We start from the raw sequence: 24,426 nt of genomic DNA, 5'->3' as shown, positions 1-24,426 counted from the left end.
TGTTGTGCAGTGCACTGGAGCTGAAATGATCCTTGGTCAGGGGAGGCCTGCTGGATTTCAGCTTCCTCTAGGAAGGAGACAAGGCACAGGACACTTGCACAGCTGAGCTTGTGTGGAGCCTGTTGTGAGGGCTGGCAGCAGGGGCATGTCAGGGTGGGGAGAATGAACCGGTGCTTTGCATTTGGGCAAATCACAATTCCTCTGTTACAGTGCTTCACCCAAGCTGCCATGCCTGCTGTTGGGTTTGAGAACCTTGCAGTTAGGGACAGCTTCATTAGATACTGGGTCAACACAGCTCCCCACGGAGCCAGGAGCTTACTGAGCTATGACATGTCCCTTACCATGGAGTGCCAGCCTCAGACACTTCAGGTGCTGCTGCCTTTGCCAGGTATTCGAGTCGTGTCTGAATTCTCTAACCTGGCTGGGACAATTCTGACACCGTGGTTGCTGTTGCTGCAGCACATCAGTGTTTAGACTTGATTGTAATCAAATACTTGTTGCAATGTTGTGATTGCTGTCCCCGTTGATGTCACGGTGAGAGAATTTGCACAGGACTTAGTTCTGCGTCATACACCTCCATACTGACCTGTGCCTATTGTGTGGGGTATGAAATCACATCCCAGTATGGAGTTCTGTATGTATTCCCAGCCTGGGGTGAGGATGAGACTTGGAGATGTCCCCTCCTGCTCCCCTGAAGAAATCTAAGTCCTGTGTTGTACCTTGATGCCAGCTGGGACATGGGAGCTCTAGCATTTGGCATTGATAACACGTCAGCCTTACTGCAAGGATTTCTTAGCTACCACGTACACTGAAGAGATGATGAAAAGCCCCTAAATACAGGAACATGTCCTATAGAAAATGAGTTGGATGTCAAGGCTCCTTGTGCCTGATGTCATTTTGCTGGTTTTTAATTATTGTGGGACACTAGTAAGACCCTAACCAGCACTAATTAAAAAAAAAAAAAATATATTTTTTGGTTTTTAGCCACTTAAAGGATTTAGTAGAAATAGCAGCCATGGGTTATATGGCTGGAGCAGAGTGTGTTCAGACATTTGTAGGGAGGATGTACTTGATGATGAGCTTGTTGGTCACTCAGCTTGAAGTCTTCCTTGCTTTTTAAAGCACACATTGTTTACTGAGATTTTTGTAGAATATAAAGTACAGTGCCATTATTTACTGTTGTGTAACTAAAAATTTTTACATCAGAAGTTTGTGTGTTGAAACCAACATGGAGGCGACAACACTGAAGGATAAACACTTTAGGCATCAGTAGGCAAGGCTGCGGCTAAATCACATTCATGTGCTTACACCAAAGAGAAGGTAGGGCAATTTTCAATATCCTATAATTGTATGCTCAGCCCAAATCCTTCAGATCTGTCTCGGGTCATGAACGAGGCGCTGTGTTCAGCGAATAGGTTTGTTGCAAGTTCTTCCCTTCCCAGCTGATTAACCGCGGTCATCAATTGTAACTCGCTGGTGATTCACCCCCGCCGTGGTGCTCAGCCAAAACCAGCGGTGGGAGCGGGGCACTTGAACCGAAACGGTGGGATCAACTCGATGCCCTCTGTGGGTCAGATACTGTCACTGGAAACAGTTCTCGAGTCTGCCGTGCCCAGAGGTTGCCTTGGCTTGTGACAAAGGGTTGCTGAAATCAGCCTCTTGCTTTAGGGGTGTTCCTGTGCGAGGTTCACCGAGCAGCGGCAGTGCCAAGGAGACCCTGCCCGCTCTGAACGTGGGTGGCACATTGTGCTCTGTTACGGACTGTTTATCGGTGAGGTAGCATACGCACAGGCACCAACCTCTCAAGAGTATGCAAATCCTATTGGGATGTAAATTAAGTGCTTGTGAGGAATAATTGAATTTCTCCGTTGGTGTGTTCTCTATTTCCATGCCTGTTAGGGAAGGCTTATTGTGGCTTCAGGATCTCATTGCACAATGAAGTCGTGTTCCCGAGGAAAGGACAGAACTCTGGCATTCACGTAGCACCACTGTCCTCTTTCTGTAGAAACCATTTCCTTGAGCACAAAGCAGCGCTTGCACTTGATGTGAACTGACGTGAGTTGCCTGTGCTGGGTGCATGTTGTAAACAGCTCCCGAGTCCCGCGGCACACTCGGTGATGGGCAGCTTGCAGGGTTGCCACAGAATCTACACACTCAGTGTGGCTCTAGCTTTGAGAGTTGGTTAGCGGCCTCAATAATATGACCAAAATAAGTACCTTTGGGGAAAGGTGTGGAAATTATTCTTGCCCTCAGTGGGTTTATATTCCTACAGAGACTGACAGTCTCTGAATTTAGGCTCCCAGACCTATTTGAGATGGTAACCAGCCTACTGTGTGTATAGAGGAACTGTCTTCATTGCTCTCTTTCTGCTTTCCACACCATGCGTGATTCTGTCCCTGGGAGAAAGAAGCGGGTCCCGCATATCTGAGGAGCTTGGGCCAGGATGTCAAACGACGCCAGGCTGTCCGCATTTGCATTTCTAAGCACACACGTGCGCGTGTATATGGGAGGCTTCTCCTCAGATGCTTGTCGTTCTTGAGCAGTTTACGGCAGTAGGCTGTAGATGATGCTGACTCTCAGAAGCGTAAAGAATGCCTTAGCAACACACATTCCCTCCCAGGCAGTCGGAGTGGGCTTTGACAGGAATGTATGTGGACCTCCCCTGCTGCCTTTTCCTCCCAAGAGTACACAATGTCCACGCTGCAGAACTCGCATAATCAGGCAGTTTCTTTCATCGAGGGAGTGATTTTATTTTCAACACTTAACAGTTTCCTGTAAGACCAGGAACACACGTGCTCTTTGGTATTTTGACACTTATTGATCCATAACAAGTGTTTGTGACAGTGTTGTTGAGTTCAAAATGCCTTTTAGTAGCTTTAGTTGCTAGAAACAGCTGTCCATTGCAGCAAGTAGGCGGAAGGCATTTGTTTTAACCTGTAAATAAAAAAGGGGGAAAGAAATCAAGACGGAAGAAGTATTGACTGTAGTTGTAGGAGTAAAGCTCAATGCTAGTCAGTAGTAACCATTTGTGAAAGATTTCTTCTGCTTACTAAAATGAATGTGAAGTATGGTGGAGTTGGAGCTAATTGTTTAATTCTACCATACAAAAAAAAATGAGTGGGTGTCCTGGAAAACAGCTCTATGCCAATGCCCAGACTGGAGCAAATGAACTCAAAAAAATGTGTGTAGGCCACATGGTCATCTGAGGATCTGTTTTGATTTTCTTAGTCCTTCTATGTTGCTTTGTTGTCTGCATAATGTGATAAATTGTTCTTCTGTCAGCAGGGCGGAATATTCTGAACCGCTGATTTAATGAAGATTTTTATTAGATTCCATTTGCTTCTGGAAGATGAGAGAATTAAGAAATCATGATAAGCACAGCAAGAGGTGAAATGGGTAAAGGAGCAGGGGGGAAGAGGCAAAGGGGAAGGGATGAGTATTCCATCCTGTTCCCCTGGAAAATCTTAATCTCAGCAGTGTGTGCGTATCCAGTGCTGCAGCCAGTGGAGAGGACACCTTCCTGTCTGCTTCACTGTGGGGAGGTGGAGCAGTTTGTTCCTGCAGCTGCACAGTTACTGTGCTGCTGCTCATAACCTTTGCTGTCACGCTGGCTGGGTGACATGGGGCTGGCAGTGCCTGCCCTCTACTTTTTTATTAACCTACTTATCAAGCTGATCACTTATATTCCTTGACTGAGGTTGTCTGTGCCTTAGATAAAAACACATGAAGTAGGGGTAGAAAGAAGTAAAAAATACAGTTGTTCTTCAGTGTGCTGTTGAGGGAGCCTAAAGGGTGACCAAGGACCCAGTGGTGTCACACTAAATTGTGGCTTCTGTTGTGCTACTTGTGTTCTGGTACTCCACTGCATTTTCAAACAAGGGCCAAGGCTTAACTAGCAGTGATTTGTTCTGGAGCAGACACAGCTCTTCTTAAACTAATTTTGACAGGGACAAATACAATACAGGAATCGGGTATTTGTTCTGATCTTCAGGGCTTTGTATCACTTGGCTCACAAGTCAGTAAGATCATCAGCTGGTTTTGCTGCTTGGTGAGAAAACAAAGCAACTTGCACAGCGAACCCTACGTTAAAATGCACAATAGGAAAATAAATACCAGGTGTGCTGATAGTGGGTTGCAGTAAAACACCATGCTGGTGATGCTGAACAGTGTGTAGTTCAGCACAGTGTCTCCCCAAGTTGGGAAGTGAGTTTTACTGCAAATACTTGAAGAAATGCCAAGCAATAACTTCAGATTTAAGGAGGGAGTGGCTGAATCAGAACTCGACCATAACCTGGGATCAACATCCACATAAGAATTAATGACAAAATAGCATTGGTGCTTTCAGTCTAATAACTTTTTTTACTGGCTGCAACCTGTAATATTATTAGTGATTCTTGAAAGAGTTTAGGGTGTATCAACCTTTGTCTCCTGGGGCACTGTGTGGCAAACCCCTGTGCTCCAATTGCCAGATCATCTGCATCAGACACTTGCCTCTGAGGATTTCATACATCATCTTGCACGTCTGGAGAGCAGTTGGTTTGTCTTCCACGGAGGTCACACACAGAATAACATGAGGTGAGGTTACACCACCGAGTTAGGATATTCTCAGGGTGTGCATCCAGGATCTGCAAGCCCTCCTGGATTCCCTTATCTAGGTGATGTCACAGAAAAGGAATGGCACACCTCAAAAATGACATAACTCACCCAAACAAATTACCATATGTTTAATGCTGCCTATGTTGTTGACTAAGATCTTCCAGTGACCATGGATGTTTGTTTCCTTTGGGATGGAAGCTTCTGGAAGTGCCAACAGTGTGTACGTGTGCTGTGGGTGTGCTCAGGTGTGCAGCAGACGGGGATACAGAACAATAAGTCATGGGTGGGGTATCAAAAAGATCATCTTTGACGTTGGCAGGTGTCAGAGCAGAAGACTGTGTGTCATAGAGAACCCTCAGAGAACGGGGACGAGTCTGTCCACCCAAGAATAAAGGTTGATTTATGTCTGTGTGGGACAATGGTAAAAGGCAATAATGCGCTGACGTGATCAACGGGAGTGTTACAAAACTGGTAATAAACCATCCCAAAAGCACTATTATGTAGGAGGAAAGATTTTGACCTGCAGCTATGTCCGGGAAATAGTCCTTCATTATTCCTGAACTTTCCACTGGTGAAGGCAGATTAGATCCTAAACTGCTAATGGAAAACATGAAAACATGCAGAGGTTACTTTTATGTAGGGTTTTCCTTTTCACCTGTATAATGGCTTATTATAGATATCTTTCCTATTTCCAGAAAGAAGAATGTACAGCTATCATATCAATCTCTAGAAACACTGTTGAATAAATGCCAGTTTACACAGTAGTTAAGAACAGGCTTGAACAGAAACCTCAAACATTTGTAAATTAGGTTTAAGTATAATTTACTGTTCTATCTTATATGAGCGTGTGTGTTGTTGCAAATGCACACACGTTGGCTTTTGCACTTATAACTAAAATTAGGTTCATTTAACAGCTTTACTGCTTTTTCCCATTTTTCATATGAAAATATTTCTTATGTTCCTTAAATACATAAATGCGCAATTTGCCAGATTATTTGGGACATTTGGTATAATTGTCATTCTAGACGCGGTATGAGTGCCAGACTAAAAGATACTTATTTTCTTGCAAATCCTAGGGTTTTCAAGACCGTGATGGACCTCTTAGTAGTTTCATCAGGTCCTTGTCCTCCTCCTTGATCATGTGATAAAAATAAGTAGTTAAAAGTCATAACTCAAGTTCAATCTGGTCTTTGTCTGTAATTAGTGGAAAATCACTTGAGATTATCCTATGTGAAATATTATTTTTACAACTCTCTTGTACAATCGCATTACTCAGGCTATTCATGAAGATTTGGTTTTAGCTGCCCTGCCCTGCTTTAATTTTTCAGTTCTGACACTGGATTGCTCCTTTTCTATCCCCTTGTGAACAGCCAAGTATGTACAAGTTCTTGCTGAGTAGGCTAGCACGGTACAAAGCATACATTTTGGAATTTATCAAGTCACAAATGTCAACATCACAAATACTCTACACCCCCATGCTGTGGGAAAGAAAGGTTCTTTGTGAGGAGAATGGGTTTTGTTTTACAATCTCCTTCTTGGAATGTTTTAGATGTTCAGTTATTTCTGAACTACAGAATAAGTCAAAATACTTGAGGGTGAGAGAAGATTTCTAGTGAACTTGTGCTCTTGGAAGTAGTAGGGATAATTAACTTCAAAGGAATATAGAATGAGGTTCTGGCTCTGTTGTACATGGATTAGGCAAGATATAGGTGTGTCCTTAATGTTAACTGTGAGTGGAAGTGAAGCTCTCTCTCGAGCACATGTGAAAACATTGATCAGAATTCTTTGTTATGGCTGCTTTTAGGTAGCTTGCTGTGTGTTGGACAGCTTGTAGGGCAGGTTTCATGGGACTTGCTTAGGATAAGGAGCTCCCCATGACCTTGTTACCAAGGTTGTTGGACCAACCTTGCTGCAGACAGAGCAGTCTTCACAGACCACAGCATTTTCAAGGGCTAATCTTTCAACTTAGTCAGATGCCAGCATTGATAATCAGGGCTTTGCAGGCCTCAGTCAACACTTGGTGTATTTGTATGGAATATATTTGTGTATTCATAATTTCATATGAATGTACATTGGTGCTCTTGTCAACAAAACAGCTTCAGAGAAACCCGGGTCCGCCAGTTTTCCTGATTTGTTCTGAAAGCTAACTGGATGAAAAAAAGGGAAAGAAATCCTGAATGAATGATGTGAAAATGACCCTGGGATTGTTTTGAATATTGTGGCCATGTTCTTTAGGTGTAGTACGCCAATAGGGAGGGAAGAACTGCCAGCAAAGCTAAACTGGGCTGATACTCTTTGAGAAGGGTTGTCGTGAGGATGCGATGCAGAATTGAGTCCTTACATTGACCTTTTCATTAAGGCTTTTGGCATGAAATCTGTGCTTCATATTGTACTGAATTCTCTTGTACCAAGGTTCTTATGACTAGAATCTTCCAGTGCAACAGTGGAGGTTTGCTTAGTAATTAAGTATAACAGGAAACAAAGTTTGGAAATAGTTTCCTGCTTTAAATAATTCAAGTACCCTTTTAAAGTAAAAAAATCATAGGAATCTGGTAGTGATCTGCTTGAAAAATAAAGCTCTTTACACTAACATGTGACATCCAGTAAACAACACTTCATTAGTGTCTCTTAACCAGATGTTACATTACATAGGGTAATTAGAATCCAGTGTTATCAGTTGTGTTGTGGTGATGCCCACAAAGCAACAGTGGGACCCTGGTGTGCAGGCCCTTGTGCGTGGAGAGACGTGGTCCCTGCCTTAAGGTACCTCCCCTGTAATTAGAAAGGATGCCCAGCCTGACTCACAGGAGGTGGGAGGGCTGAGATGCAGGATAAGGGTAATTGTCTGTGGGATCAGCTGGGTTGCCCTTGTGCACGGAGCACAGCCTGTCATTACCGTCACTGTTGGCCAACACGGGCTCCAGCAACGTCTGCCCCACCACCCAAGGAGCGGGGCCATGTGCCAAGTCTGCCAGCTGACCAGGGAAGAGTTCATTGCTCTTCCAACATCCCTGTTTCTCAAGCTGATGGCAGGGAAGAGATGCCATACCTCGACTCCTGGGTAGATGACTTGTCAGAACTGGCACCCCAAGGTCTGCAGTGGGACTCCTGCTGGGCAGCTATGAGTGAAGCAAGTCTGGCAGTGAGGAAGGATGAGTACTTCAGTATTGCAGAGAATTACAGTGGAACATGTTACTTTAAGTTACTACTGTACTTCAATAGTTCAGGACTGCCCATGCATGTTAAGCCTTGCTTTCCTACTTTGAATTTTTTTTTCTCCCCATTTTGTGACCTTTATATGAGAAGATTTCAGTTAATGGAGCTGTGTTTGTAAATATGTAGTTGCAGTTATTTCTGCTTAATTAGTGTGACAGTGAAGAGGTGAATGTCTACAGCAACCCCAAATTTGTTAAACCAACTGCTTACCAGGAAGGCTGCTGTGGTGTGCCCATGGGATTTTCCTAGGGATTGTGCCTCAGTGGGAAGTGTCCTACCCAAGTAGGTGCTTTGCTACCAATTTCTGTGGTATCTGAGTTGGGGATGATGGAGACAGCAGAGATGCTCAGTTTTGGTCAGTGCATCCCAAATATATGAAAGACAAAAAAGGGATTTGATTACCAAATAATTGTAGTCTCTGATACCTTGGAGGCATTTCCCATATCCTGTTTTACAGTCTATTGGGAGAACAAATTTCTGTACTGCACACATTACTCCTATCTCTGCTCTATACACTCTGGAGTACTCCAGCTGAAATTTAATTTGGAGAAACTTCCCTTTAAAGTATTTTTCTCCCCCTCCAGAGATGTAGCATCACCTCACAGTCTGTATTGAGTGTTTCCCACAGGCACCCTTGCTCCCAAATCAAGTCATACTTCCAGGCTGATACAAGCAGGGGCTGCTTTGTGCTGTCACTGCCAAAAGTGAAGTTGCGTGGCAGGACTGGAAAGCACCTTTTACTGAAGCCCAATGAACTCCTTTCTATATGAATGATAACTGCTAGTCCAGGGCATACCTGTGATGGCCATAGCCACTAGATTCTATTCTTACAATATATTCTTATATTCGTTACTGGGCACTAATGACAATGCAAGTGTCACTATTTGGGTGAGTAGAGATGGTGTCTGACGTTAGGGATGTAGAGGCACGAAGCTGCAGGTCCCTGATGCTGCTCATCGGCATAAATCCTTGCAGCTCCTACAGTTAAAGCAACTCCGACTCGTGGGGGACCTCTGGAGAGCGAAACGAGTGCACTGTCACTCCTCCAGAGAGAGGAAGCGAATCAGCTGTTAGTCCTGTGCATGTACAGTACACCCAACGCTTGACCAGGATGCACAGTAGTACCATAAGAAATCCATAGGTGGTGAAAAGCTTTTGTATTTATATAATAGTTGAACCTCCTTGTTTAAACCTGATGTTTTACACTTGTGCATTCACGCAAATTTTTTATTTGGCTTCTAATTATTGAAGTGGCTGAGTGCATAGATAACCATTCTCCTTAACTTTATATAGTGATTATCCAGGAGTTTGGAGGCTAGATGACCTGTGCTGATGCTTGAAATCAATCTTCATATATGGCTAAAATTTACAATCCCATCAGGAACTGCCTGAGGATTTTAATGAAATTACAATGTACATTAACTGTTATCACCTAAGTGCAGCTGTCATTTAATAAGCCATCAGTCTTTGTTGTTGCAGCCTTGGGGTTTAGGAAGGATTCATCTTTGCACAATGCCCAGGAGTACGAGCTGCTGCATTGCATATGGGACAAGGAATATTTCTATTGAAGCTTATTCCTGGTGTTTAATGTGACCATATTTAAAAAATGGAGTTGAAATAAGCAAGTGGATGATACATTTATCCTTTCCATTGACGTGTTTTTATAAGGATAAGACTGAACTCTACTGATGAGAAGGTAAAGATCCATAGGAATGAACTTGGCTAACAGTTTACACGTGACTTGGTGTCTAAACTTGCAAGCCCCAAGTAACCCCAGTGATGTTGCAATCAGTTGTGTGAACCAGCCCCATGGAGCTCTGGAACACTTGACTGTGTTACAACTAACTGCGAGGGTAAAAGCATGAGGTGCTTTGGGTTTTCCCCTCCCTCCTCTTACCTATTTAAGATAAGCAAGAACACAAACGTAAGGGCACTGGTTATGTATGATTAAGATGTAGTTTGCCTTGCCAGGAACACCCTCTGCTGGCAAGAGTCGATATTCTTTATTTTTTTGCTTTTCTGATGTTGGTTCTGCCCATTTGATTCTGCTCAATTCATTAAAAGGAGTCAAAAATACACTTTCCATTGAACTGGTTCCAGATAAGGAGGAGATGTAGCAGTTCATCCCTCTGTTTAACCAGACAGCTGCAATATCTCTGTCCATATATTCCTGTATTTGATTTGGGGTAGTTTTATTCAGAGATGAGCTTTCACTTGTTGGAGTCCAATAAAATTGTTTGGGCTAATATTTTGACTTATGGATAAAGAGATAAAATACTGACATTGATAAAATTACAAGAACTTGACAAAAGGCTCTAACATTGTAAATTAACATCTTGAATTTCTCAAATAGGTCAACTTTTCATGAATCACCTATTCCTGCATCATCCCAGAATCATCACTTACTATCCTATATAATTATGGCCTTCAAATCCAGAACAAAATTCACCTAAAACTTTCATTAGGAAAAATCTATTTTCCTTAGTAATACCTGCCTGAAATGTCATAAGAGCATTTATGTGTGCTGAGAAGTATCAAAAGCATATTAACAGTTCCTTGGATGCACTGCAGTTATGGACAGGACTCCAAAGCCATATTTTAATTTGTCACAACCGTAAATTCCAAATTATTCTGTTTACTTGACTGGAGTCAAATTGATCCAAATTTTGGAAGTGCACATGATGAAAAAGGCTTACTAGAAACAAGTTGAGAAACTAAAGGAAAGCTGTGCTTTGTTCACTTGGACCAAGATTGTAAGTTGAGTAGAAAAAATTGGCTTTCCTATTTTAATGAAGCGCTTGACAATGTTTTACTGATATTTGGCAAGATATTTTGTGAAGAACCTTCATGTCCCTCATGTTGTTTTACACCTACTTCAAACATTATTCACATCACATACTGGAAGGGCTGCAGGCATTTTCATTGTAACTGTCTCTGCAGCTTTACATAACTCCCTTATGGAGAAAAGAGACAAATCAAAAAATATTAGAAGGAAAACTGTTTTGAGGATTATTTCTAATTTGAATGTTTTATATTCAGCCTATCCCGTTAGTACTTCAATAACTCTTCCACCTGAAGATGTCAGTGTTCTACAGTTCTTGAATCAAACTCCAGTGAAATAAATTATTAAAGCCTGCAATTATTCTTGGCAAAATAAATACCTAATATTCTTGCAAGAGCACATTACAAAGAAAAAGAAATAGACTTCTGTTGGAATGATTCCTCTTTGATTGCACTTCTTATATGCTCTTCCCGATTTTCTCATTTAATTTGCTGTAGAAGAGTATTTCTGTGTTCAGCTCTAGGAAACAGAAAGGAGGATATTTAGCACTTGGTAAACATCTCGGATAATCTGAAATTCTGTAAAAGCTAAACAACCTAGAGGAGGAGAAGCAAGTCTTGGAAGGCTGCTATCACACGTGTGATGAAAGCTGATAATGAGCTGCCAAGTAGCTCGTTCCTTGGCTGGGACATCTGGGGTAAAGTGGAGCACGTGTATGGATGTAGAGATGGGGAAGCAAAGACAAGCCGCCTTTGCTTCACTTAATACTTATTTCAAAGGAAACTTATCGAAATCTAGTTAGTTAAATGTTTTCATTTCTAATGCAGAGCACAAATAATGTCATTTCCACTCTTGGACAGCCAGTCTTTTAGAAGATGAAGGTATCTGTACAATTTGTGAATGTGTTAGTGACATGGTGGCTGTTTGGATTTCCAGGGAAGGCAAAGGTAGGATCATCATGGGCAAGTCCTCAGCCCTGTTAAACTAAAGGAGAGGTTTAGTTTTTGATTTGATGTGCAGGCTGAAGAGTTGTAGTGAAGAGCTTGCATCACTATGTGGAGTAGCTCCTTCTTTCCAAGTATATCATCTATTCTTCATGTCATGAGGAGATCAGTAATTGACCATTATTGTTCCTATATCAGTGAGAACTGGAAAACAAAGCTGCTTTCACTGGTGTAGGAGTTAACATGAGAGCTCACAGACTCCCTCCTCGCCTTCAAAGTTCAATAGTGCTATATTATTCTTGTGAAGATGAGAAATTAGCAGATTTTTTTCCTCTTCCTGCTCTGGCTTTTCAGTTTAGGGAGTGTAGCTGGTTACAGTGCATCTGCAGGAAATGTCCACAAGGCGGCACTCCAGCAACGTGGACATAGGCGGAACATAATTTATTACTGTATTATAGAATCGTAGTGATTTTTATTGGAAAATTACTCTTTTAATTGATAGAACATAGATTTATATTTTAATTGTTCCCCAAACCACAGTTCGTTGATGTAAAACTATTTTTGATTAAACCTATTGATTCTTGTCATGATAAACACTGTAAAAGTATTCTTATTGCCACGTTACTAACCGGGGATTTAAAGAAAAATGCTAAACTGTAAAAGACCCTCAGCATTGTGTTTATTAGAAGGTAATTAGACTTGTTTACCAAAATTAACTCAGCAATTATTAAAATTCTGGAGGTTCATCAAATAGTTGAATCAATCATAGAAAAAATCCTAAAAGACAAAGGTGGGATACAGAACCAGCAGGGATCTCCGAGTTATGAAGATAATGCCATCTCACTGTGTGTGACAGAGCTACATGATTCTGTCTATATGTTGGCCAGATCCATACCTAAACTGGCTTATTAGTCTCCCAAACTCCTATGAATCTTTGTGAGAGCTTAATATGGAATTTCATGTCTTGAATAGCTTTGAATTTCCAGCCTAAATGTACCAATGATCAGTTTATAACTGTTTCTTCTTGTGTCCTCATGGTTTTATATACCCTGCATGTAGTGAATTATTCATAGTAAGGGATCTTGTCTCTTCTCAGCTTCACTTTGGGAATCAACACCAACTGTAGCCCGCTTACAGTTCCATTTCTTTTAGCTTCCCATCACAGGAAAAAGGCATGGCCAATTCCTGGTTTGCTGCTGGAAGAGTGTGGAGGACCAGAGTCAGTTCATCACCGACCCCAGAGTAGACCTATCAGGTACAAGAAATGAATTAAGGGTTGCAGCTCTACAACAGGAATCAAAATTAGAGGACTGAAAGTGAGGGGGGAAAACAGGCATATGCTCATCAAATAGAAGCTGGTTCCAAAATCTGTTGTAGAAAAAGTCAGCATCCCATTCCTCAACTACCTTATATATGCAGTATTTTTGATTCCTGTGATGTAACTTGAGTTTCCCAAGGTGATGCCAGGCATGTTGTGCTTGCTTCCAAAAATGCAGTTGCTTTAAATCTTGTACAGGGTGTAGCCAGATGATCATCCACGTCAGGAGTCAGATCCATTTGATTTTCTCCCTGATGTTATACTACCAAATCTCATAACTGCACGTGACAGGATGAGACTGAGCAAACTTAGCTGCTGTTTGAAGGTATTAAAGGAAAGGGTATTTTATTTTTTCCATTCAGTTCAAAGGCTATTGGAATAACCTTTCATTCAACAGCTTTTGTTCTCCTTCAATATACATAAAATAACTGGAATGAGAGAAGGTGGATACAATTTATCCTTGAAGTGAGGAAAACTTGGGAATGATGCCTATGAAGTCATGTAAAGCTCATGAGTTGGCTAAATGTCTTATTGCTTTATTCTCTTTGGTCCATATCCCTTGATTACCCACTTTTCAGTGCTTTGTGCGTGTTATTTTTCCAGGCAATGGTTTGGGAGAAGAAAACATGCTTAGGAAAGAATTACAAAAAAAAAAGGCACCTGAAAGCTGCTTCCTTGTTTTAGAGAGTGGTTTTGATTGCTTTGCCTGTTCATGATAATTAGGTCCACATGAGGTTATACCTGATACTGAAATGGTACAGCTGCAAAGAGGGGGGGAAAAAATCCCAAATCAAGGTGAAAAGCCAAAAAGTCTCAAATGTCTGTAGCGATTGAATCCCTCATGGTATTTTGTTTGACTTCATGAAATCCTTGGGGTTCTCAGCAGTTTGTTTGAGTGTATGGATCTGGCCCTGTAGGGCTGGATGGTGGCGTGGTAGGAATTGTTCCTTAAACCTCAGAAAGATAGTTCCCTTCTGAATTCACTTCACACTGGGAAGGAATATTCCATCTATTCCTGAAAGAAAGAACTTTTACAGACTACCTGTGACTTCTTAGCCTGGAAAACTGGTGGATTTGAAGTCTAGGCAAAAATCAACGGGGCTTCCCACGTAAATGTGTCTTTATCTCAGGTTTGGAAAGCTCAAAGCTGTAATCAGAGAAGATGGTGGTCATCACTTAAGGTTCTAATCTGTGTAGCACCCAAAAACATGTCAGGTCTTTCTCAGAGTAAGAAGAGGTCCATGCCCATATAGATAAAATATGATTTTATACATATACAAGCGTGCCAGAACCTTATGGAAGCGTAATTGTATCACTAAAAAAAAGTCATTAATATGAATTAATTTCTAATTATTGGTATTCAGTGTTTGGGATGCAGAGAGATCTTCTGGCACGGGGAAAACTCATTGCATTATGACACTACTGTTATATTCCACTGCTATAGAATGGCCTTAATTTAAAATGGCCACTTTGATCCGAAAATCTCTCTTCCTGGAACATCCCCGGCCCCTAATGAGAGGAAGGATTCATTCTCAAACAAGTCAGAATGCTGTCAAGTTCAAGAGAAGTGAAATTCATCTCATGGTTTTGCTTTTCAATTCCTACTTTCAGCCTCGTGGTCACTACTGGGCATGAGTTCTGTAATGGTGACACTTGACATTCTCTACTTAAAACTTAGAAATGCTTCTTTTCCGTAGGAATAAATCTGTGTAAAGTATTCTGCTTGATTATAGGCTGGGCTGGAAAAGGCAAGTGGTTAATCTGGGAAGCTTATTTTTTTGTGCCAAGGCCCAGCACAGGAGACAGAATGAGCCAAAATGAGTGGAGGAAAAAAAGATGATGACTTGCTAAAACAAAAATGCAACCGATTATCAACGTGCTGTCCTGGGAACCTGGTTGTCTGGCTTTCTCAGCACTCGGTGTATAAAAAGATAATTAAGAAAAGGCTTTTTTTTATGGTAGAAGTTGTTCAAAATTGGCCTGCAGTACTGTTTTTTAGGTTTTGATGTTTGGAGTAACCCTCTTGGCAGAGCATTCCTCACGCAACAGAAATCCGTGCGGAGTAGGTCATCTGTAAAAGTGTATTTGGGGATGTTCGAGTCATCCCCGAGACACGTTTGGTTTATGAACAGGAGTAAATTGGAAACACTGATTGGAACATCTGGATACAATGCTTTCAGATGACTCCCTTTGCAGGAAGGCACAGGCAGGAATCGTGTATATTCTGTTTTTAGGCCTGTTTGCACACAGGCCTGTTTGCCAAGAGTTGAAGCCTCCATGAACGTTCTGTCACTGTTTCCAGTGCTGAGGTAAAAGAGCAGCCAGCAGAGCTGGACACCTCAGTGTCAGAGCTCAGTTCACCCAGTCACCAGGCTACTGAAATGCTCTTGTCCTTCACAGTTTGCTGGCAAACTTCTTTTTAAAATAGAAACGTTCATCCTGTACAGCAGAGCCAGTTGAAATGGTTTCTCATGGTGGGTGTTACTGTGAGGAGGTCCCTTCATGTACTCAGTGTGAGGAGAGCTGGCACCGTGGGCAGAGGCATCAGCATAAAGACCTGCTTGGACAAAAGGGGTGTGTGCAGGCAGGTCTCACACGTGGGGACACTTCTGTCACTGCTCTACAAGTCACCCTGTGGAATTCCCACACTTGCTTGCCCAGCAATTTGCTGAGGTGGAAAACTGTCACGATAATGTCATTTCTTGCTATTGTCAACCTGCCCCTCTAATGAAGTGTACACAGTATGAAATAACGGCTGAGGCAAAACTGGTAGTTTTAAATAGTTTGTGAATTTGGTGAAAGGACTATGGTTGCAAGGATGGGGGTTTGGAATGGTGTTCTGTTTGGCAAGGGCTTCAGACTCAGTGTGATGACCCTGTGCTGTCTCATAGTAATAAAAGATGATAAACTCTTGTATCTGCCTGCAAGATCGGTTCCAAAAGACATGTAGTGAGCACTGGAAGGTGGGATGGTGGAGAAAACAGAGGTGAGATGAATTTTCATGGCTGCATTGGCAGCAGTTGGCATTTCCATTGGTGCAATGGTTTGTACTCTTGCTTGGAATGTGAAGGACTCACGTTTACAACTCCATGGTAATTTGGGCGTAGCAGATTTCTGTGTTCTGATATGATTGAAGTATTTTAAGAAGGCCTCTTATCAAACAGTAACATTTTTGTACAAGTAAGTAATTTATTTGGGGCAGGAAATAAAGGAAAAATGAGACTGCAGTCATATATGAAAGAATTTCGGTTCCTGACTTGGTGTATATTTTATTTTTTTTAACATATGACTTCATCAGACTTCTCCAGTATGGTTTGTTTGCTTGAGGTCTGTGTGCATATATATATGTATGAACTCACCTTCCAAACAAGCAGATCATCCTGAGAATATTCTAAGTGATTTGAAGCAGAAGGGAGAGGTTTTGACTGTTGAAAAATCAGTGACACTGAAGCCTAATTCCATGGGCGACTTAAAGAACAGGGTTGACTTGATTAAGCAACTTGGAAGGGCAAGACTTCACCTCTTCTTGGTGAACTGACTGGCCTATTCCAGGCTCTCTGTGAATGCCAAAGAGAGTTTGACAGGGGATGAGAAAGAAGTTAGGTATTACAGAATTCACTCCTTCTACTCTGAAATTCCTGTGTGACTGGAGTGAACTGTCTTGAGTAGTTCATCCAAACAGCAGTAAGGCTGGGAATGCACTGTGAGTGTCAAGGTAACCAAATCCTACTGCCTTGAATTCTTCTATGTAGTCCTATTCTTAATTTGTACAAGTCAGGCAGTGGTAAAAGAATAAGATGATAATCTTGGTGTTGAGAGTTTTTTTAATTTTTCAGAAAATGCAGCATTTCTATAAAGAGGGTGATATTTTTCAATGCTTGGGAAAAATGTGTTTGTCTATGAAAACTGTGTTCTTGACTGAAATGGCAGTAATTTCCAGTGTGGAAAAGCTGAGGATTTCTGCATTTGTGCTTTCCCAGTGTTCAGGGTCACCCTGTATAGTACCGGTGCCAGCACTTTTGGCATCTGTTCACTGGCTACGTGTTGGGTCCTGAGGGATGGCTGAATTACACAAACCTTTGCTAGTCTTGTAAGCAGTCTAGTGAAGCCAGTTAATTTTCTGAACAGAAAGAGCGAATCAGAAATTTCAAACTGCTGAGTTAATTGGAACGACAGAAAATTAGGGTCCTGTAATTGCTGCTTGGAATATTCACCTTTTCTGGGTTTAGGCAGTGGGCTCTTTCCTCAGAGGCTCATTACAAGCTCTTTTCCGCAGCATCACATCCATGATTATTTTTTTCACCCTGTCAAAACAGCACCCTTGACTCAGCTTTAAAAAATTTCCATTTCTGTATGAATTCCTCTGAAAGGGCTGAAGTTGCTCATCTTCTTTGTGTCACTGCTTATCAGATCCTTACTTTATCCTGGATGCTTATTGAGGACTGAGAGTTGCAAGTGATTTTGTAGACAGTAAGAAGGAACTGCTTGTTTCTCTTGAGTTGAAAAGAAAACAACTGCAGCAAATGATTAGCCATCAATTTTTCCTTTTTCTTCCATCACATTTATTATTATCATATCTTGACCTGTCAGTACTTAATCCTCATCTTCTCTTGCCAAGGGATTTTGATCCTGAAATGGATCTCTAGAAAGAAGGGTGAGTTTGCAATGAAATTGTTTTGAAAAAACACTGCAGGTTTGATGTTGACACAGATGCCTGGATTAGGAACACTTATGTCTGCCTTGACATGTCAAGCTTAGAAAATCAATTTGCTCTAGTGTTCATAGTTGGGAGAAGATATACTCCAAGCATGGCTTTGTCTTAAGCATGGAGGAAAAGGAGTGAGAAACCTTAGGAGAAAATATTTCAGGGTGAAATCTTCTGGCAGGTAATTCTAGGTTGCTGCACACTAGTTGTTCTTCTGTTTACCAGCAGAGAAACAATTCCCTTTATGAATCTTTTACCTGGCAGCCACAGGAGAACTCATGCTCATCCAGTGACAATTTCCCATTGCTTGCTGGTGAACTTGTGTTTCTATACCTAGTTCAAGGTGCTGAAAGTATCCATGTCAGTCTAACACACCATACCAGTTAATAGAATGTATGCAGGCTGTTAGTTTGATGTGGTTTTGAAAGAATTCATTGAGCTTTTCATTCATTATTATGCAGATGGTAATTAATTTCAAATTAGTAGGTCAGAAAACTGAAATGTGTGTGCAGAGCTGGGTGGTTTGTTTCCATTTTTTAATGTGCTTCCAGTACATTGTCAGCATGACTCCACTTGAAACTGTCTTCTAACCAGAGAAAAAGAATATAAAATTAAAAAGGAGAATTCAAGCATGCTTGCTGTCTTCTGAACCTCTTAAATATTAGGGGTCTGATTAGGAAAAACTCACTGAAGATGACAGGACCCATTCTGCTAACCTTACTGGGTTTTGAACTAGACTTCAGTCTTTGCTCTTCCATTAACCAGCAAAAAAAAATGTGTATTTTTTGCATGTGCTGCCAGCAGATGTCTCACACATTTCCTTACAAAAGCAAATTAATGATTTAGCTCACTTTGATCACGCAGCTCCAAGAAACTGAAAGTTCATAAGATACTTTGCATTATGTTATGGATAAATCTTCAGTAACCTCAGCATCAATTATTTTGAGACCTCTTCTGAGAGGGGTTTACACTGTAATCAAACCAGAACAAAATTTCAGGGCGTCTTTTCGTGTTTTCATGCTCCATATGAAACTTAATGTACCTAAAAATGTCTCACTCCTCACATTAAAATGAATTTATATTTCAGCCTTTCTCATTTTTTATTTATTCTTCTGCCCTTCACAGTGCTCACGCAAAGGGACTCTAAAAGGGCCTAGAAATCAGGATTTATCACAAATGTGAAGAGTTTGGCAGAGGACCGTCGATGCAAATGAGCTTGGCTGTGTTCTTCCCTAATAACTGCTCCCATTAATTATTCCTTCTACTATCCAAGGAACAGTCTGAATTAAGCTGTATTTTATGCTGCTTGGCTTTAGACAGAGGTTGCTCCTGAAAGCCTCAGAGAGGCTGTTCTGCTGAGCTGCACCAGCCATTTGCACACGCTGTGTGTGCCCGAGCTCTGTGCAGGCTGCGAGCTGTCGACTGCTCTCAGCCGAGGAGCCTGAGAAGGATTAATAAAAACATCTGTAGCCTGATTAGTCTGATCTCAGAGCAGGAAAGCACAAGTGTTGTATCTGTTCACTTGAGGTGTGAGAGTGATTATACAAAAATTGAGAGCTACTTCTGTTTTGCTATAGAAACAAGAGAGATCTGTCTCCAGACAGAGAAAAGCTGCTCAGGTGCTTTTGTGCTGTTGTAGTTGCAGGAGAGTGTTAGTTGTTACTGTGCATTCAGGCCCAATGAGCTCCTCTATACCTGGAGAAATGACTGCTGTAACATAACCCACCTGTCCTTATTCATGGGAATGCTGCCACAGTAACAATGGTGACTGAGAACATTGCATTGGTTTGATATTCTGTGTGAAGGGAGGAAATCGATGGCAGGATCCATCCCCAGCTGTCTGGGGGGCATCTTTTTATATAGGCAGGGAGATGCTTTTGAAGGCATTTCATTACTGACTAATCACTCTGGTCATTTTGTACATCAAAAATTGAGTGTGGTGTTTCTAAAAAGGGAAATCCCAGGCCTACAGCAGGGGGGAAAATAAAACAAATGAGAAGAAAGGGGGGGGGGGAAAGCACATGAAACAAATACAAGAACGTAACTCCATTATTTGGCTTGTATTTTCTCTGTTCTACTGTCCATCTTCTGCTGTGTTTATTTACCCTGTGAATTGGATATGGTGAGCTTGAGAAGGAACAGCAGTTTGACCTGAAGTGGGTGTGTAGAAGGTGAATGGAATAAAGGAAGAACAATGTAAAAAGAGGATTAAAACCAAAAGGAATAATACTGAAAGCAGTGATAACCTAGGGAGTGGGTCCCATGTTCCTCAAGGGCAACAGAGGTCAGTATGAACTCACTGTGTCCCATCTTCACCTCTCAGACTACAGCAGAAATCCTGGGGGCTTCTCTCATGAGGCTAATTTCACGTATGCCACTGGTGTAATAAACCACATGGGAATCAAGTTTTTATTACCTGGGACTTGCACATTGATCTTCAAAGGCTTAGACCGGTAAATATTTGATTCTGGATGCAAGTGTGCTGAGCTACCTTAAAATATGAACATTTGTTGGTGCAGCACCATCAACAGTTTGGAAATTAATTGTCCTTGGTTTTATGAGGCAGCTGGATTGAAAGGTTACAGAGGGACAGAGGAATTGTGTGCAACTTAGAGCCTTTCCTTCATTTACAGCAATATTGCAGACAAATGGGAACAGTAGCTTGGAAACTCATTCAAGTCTGTTTTCCAAATACTGCAGAGGTCTCTTTCCCAACTGCTGTAATTTTCCACGGTGGTTTAATGAGTAGGTTAGGTAGGAGAGCAGCATATTATACATCTCCTGTATGAATATGAGCAGTGCCTGACAGTGGCTGTTTCTCTGTGACAGGCTGAGCTGTGGGCTCACTGCTGCCAGCTGAACCACAGCAAAGGAAGTATAGGGTGCATAAGTGACTTAACACAGCCCCTTGCATTTTATTCTACCTTTATGGGGGTTATGGACCTGCATTTTGTGGTTTGACTTCTGAGCCATTCCTAATGTGCTTCAAGAGCTTCTTTCCCCGTCCCCACCTTGGCCCTTGTGTGATGAGAACTGTGTCTGTGGAGCACACGCAGAATGCCTTGTGTTTGGTGTGATTTTAATCCATTCCCTGCAGGAGAGGTGCTTTTTAATAAACTTAGCCTTAGGTTGATATGTGTTAAGTCAAATATTTGCCTCATATTTCTCCCCCTGCTTTACTGCTCTGCTTGCAGTCACACATTTTATTTGGGCTTCAACAAGACCTAAACATTTGCTTTCAACTAACTTAAACTACTGAAATTCGTTGGAATGCTTACTAACTTTGGAAAAACGTGCTGAAATCTCTCAGTTTGAGAGAGATTATTGTGGCAACGAGCAGGATTTAGTGGCAGAACGACCCAGAGGCACGAATGTTTCAGTCATGTCTCCAGGACCTCCGTTTCCCTGTGGAAGTGTTTGACACTCCTGGGTTGGCTGGAATATTTTAGAAGTAATCAGGAAACCAGATTTGTGGATATGTTGGGTCATGTCCATACGGGATACATGAGTATGACTCTGCATGAGAGTTGGGGTGTTCAGCCTGGAGAGGAGAAGGCTCTGGGGAGATCCTAGAGAGCCACTTGCAGTGCCTCAAGTGCCATCCCTGCTTGCCCAACTTGCCTGCCCAGGCAGCTGAGCCTGGCTTTGCTCGGTGCCACCGCCTCCTGCCTGGCTCTGGAGACAGGCAGACAAACCCAGGCAGGCTCACAATGGATGGAGCAGACACAGGCACAGTCTGCATCATAAATCAACAGCAGTTCAACAGTTCTGTCAGCCAGGATCCCACTCCTGCTAATGATCCTTCATTATGTTCTGCAGAAGAGATGGGGCTTGATAGGGTCTAATTAGGGGGAAAGGAAATGTAATTTCTGCATGTCTCTGTCACTGTAGTTCTGCACAGATGTTTTCTAGGGTGGTTTCCAGGTAACTACTGAAATCATAATACAGTTGTTGGAGACTGATTATTTATATTTGTTCATTATCCATTGTTTATACAGCACTTGGGGTTTACACTATCCTGTTCTACACGAATATAAGATATACAATGGGAGGAGATGAAGTCAGACCCCTTAAAAACATAAACAAGCTTAAAATTCATCCTTAAAATGAGTATAGATCTTGTCTTTACCTTTCATATTGTTCTCGAGGCAGAGTTTTGCTGTAAAAATGTAGTTCTTATTGAAATACGATGTTTAGGGCCAAGTCAATAATGTAAACTTCCTCAGTATTACCAATTCTTCCACTTGCAACTCCAATTCAACATCCCCTACCTGCCTTTATGTGAAAATCCATAATGGAAATTATCTTGCCAAGGGAAGCGGGAGGGAAAAAACCTGAATAAAATAAGATCTCTGATAAAAACTGAAGTTTTTTGACAAGATCTTTAAAGGCACAAATACTGTTTTGTTGGTAAAACCCATAAATTTAGCACAGAATCATAAACAGGTTGCCTAGAGAAGCTGTGGAAGGGTTCAGGGCCAGCTTGGACAGGGCTTGGAGCAACCAGGTCCAGTGGAAGGTGTCCCTGCCCGTGGCAGGGGGTTGGAATTTTACCTCTAAAACTGTATTTTCTTGTAGTCTGCAACACCAATCTTAGATTTGTTTTGAATATTAAGCAAAGAATGTATTTTTGGTTTGTTTTTGTAGAGCAAATTATTTAAAACTGTAGCTCTTTCCTGTGTAATTATTAGCAGGTTTTTTAATGCTTGAAATGATGGTGACTGGTTGCACTAATAAAATGGAGATCTGAGAAGTTTTGTTCATTTTAAATGGGCTGAGGCAATAAAAACTTGAAGCCTGCTTTTAAAACCACTTGGAAATGTTAGAGGACAACTAGATGATTATAGGGACTAGTTGTTTTGCTGAAAATTAGATCAAACTATGACTGGTAAATTTAAAAAAAAACAACACCTAAAATGGTTAAAATTTTAAGTGTTACAGATTAAGCCTCATTTAGGGGTAAAAGATTCCTTTTTTTTTTTTTTTTAAGAAACTTAGTTTATTAAGTTGTGCAGGACCACAGGAGCTCCTGTCTTAATTCGAAGAAATTACAAGAACTCCATTCCATAAAAACCTGTTTTGAATGTCTCGTTAGTAACTAGGAACAGGTATTGTTGGTTTATAGAATATTAACAGATTGCAAGGTTTCATATCCAGATTAAAAAAGCTGAAGAATCTGTTTCTGCTGTGTGTGATCAGAAGTAGCTCTTCAAAGTGTAGCAGTTAAACAGAAATTACTTCAGGGAGCCTTAGCAATAAATGCTAAAATAGATGTATTTTTGTATTTCCAGGGGCTATTAATTGGATCCTGAAGAAAAATTCCCAATGAATCTTTGGGAATTTTCAGAAGGAAAAGGGAATTCTGCCTATTGGAACATCCTAATTGAGGTATGTGGATTGCATGGGGTGGGAGATGGCCCTGCCAAAGGTCTCGCCAATAAACAGAATTAGCTTTTGGGAGGTATCTGCCATTTATGTCACCCTTTAACACCAGGGTCAACCTTTTAGTTTTTTTTTTATTAGTCTCACATTTTGAACTACAGTAAGTTTAAAACCTGGAACAAATATATTCAAAGCATTTTATGTAACAACTGAAGGTCCACTAAGTGGAATTAACCCAGGGAGCAATGGCACTTGAGTGGAAAGAAGGGGAGGATAGCAGAGGAAGAAAGAAATAAATATGCCTGCTGGTCCCTGGGGGTGTTCTCAGAAGAATCCATTATTTGAATTTATTTGCAGCATTTCCTAGAATCGTTCAAAATAAATTCATGTGAAATATTCTTCTTTCTTTTAAAACTAATTTTCAAGTATTGACCAGTTCTTTGTCTTTGTTTTGGTGGGAATACGCTGCCAGCATATGTGCTATCTTCTTCCCAGTGAGCAATTTTACCAGTGTATGACTTATTATACCACATTTTTGCAAGTATTTCAGCTTTGCCCTTAAGCTCCTCAGGTTTTTGTTAGCCCTGGGATGAAGTGGGACAAATTCAACTGCACTGGCCAGAATGAGCAAATATGCAGCTTTCAAGTGATTGTTGCATCTTCAGTTCTTTGGGTCAGCTCTTTTTGCCTAATCACTTTTGGAGGCTTCTATGCTGCCATTGCCTGGAGAATGACAGGAATTCCTGTGGGATTTACTGGCATCAGCCAGCTGCTGCTGTCTGAGGGTAATGCTGGGGTCTGTCAGGTACAGCAGTGTAAAGAACTGTCACTCTTTGGGTGGGTTATTGAGGGGCTGCCCATAAATGTAAAAATCAAATCTTAGCATTTCTCTAATTGTTTGATTATTGGACCTTTTAGTAAGAGCTTGTGGTGCCTTTTTGAGAAGAGCAGAGCTCTCTCAAAACACCTCTTTTTGTTTTCTTTGGCTGAGGAGATATTAGTTCACACTAAGTGTAGCCAGATGTACCAGTCACAGCCAGAAGTGTGCTGACATTACATCCAGGACTTTGCACAGATATCTTGCTAAAAATGTAAGCTGTAATCTTGGATGTGTTTTTTCCCTATCAAACAATATAAAACATCTGTGCAAGCTAAATCCTGGGCTGTTATTGACAGAGCTGTGTGAGCTGAACATTCACATTTTCAAGTGGTTTCTGCTAAACTGTCAAGTGCTGCAGGACTTTTTGTGCTAAAGATATAATTTTCCACACTGGGAAGTACAGTGTGTTTCAGCTAAAAAATAGAAATGATTACAAAAACTAAATGTATATATATATACACCCACAGTGTTAATGGCTTTAATATGGTTGTGATGAAGCAGTAAATATAACCAAAGGGAGCCACATGAACTAAAAATGAATGTTGAGATGTCTGCTATGATTTGTAATGATGCCTTTTGACAATCTTTTTGGCGATGCTGTCC

The 24,426-nt window shown here is 41.3% G+C and overlaps 1 long non-coding RNA gene across 1 annotated transcript in view; it reads left to right on the top strand.

The window, feature by feature from the left end:
- LOC120323965 overlaps window positions 1–22,933 on the top strand; it is a 64,636-nt gene extending 41,703 nt beyond the window's left edge. Inside the window, exon 3 of the long non-coding RNA XR_005564918.1 lies at window positions 22,853–22,933. This is a non-coding gene — a long non-coding RNA (uncharacterized LOC120323965). The remainder of the gene's footprint in view (window positions 1–22,852) is intronic.
- Window positions 22,934–24,426: the final 1,493 nt, after the last annotated feature.

Source organism: Pipra filicauda, unplaced genomic scaffold (assembly GCF_003945595.2).
Source record: "Pipra filicauda isolate LSUMZ 115617 unplaced genomic scaffold, ASM394559v2 scaffold389_size666192_pilon, whole genome shotgun sequence".
Taxonomy (NCBI): domain Eukaryota; kingdom Metazoa; phylum Chordata; class Aves; order Passeriformes; family Pipridae; genus Pipra; species Pipra filicauda.
Note: the sequence above shows the minus strand (reverse complement) of the source record. Positions and strands in the feature narration are given on the sequence as shown.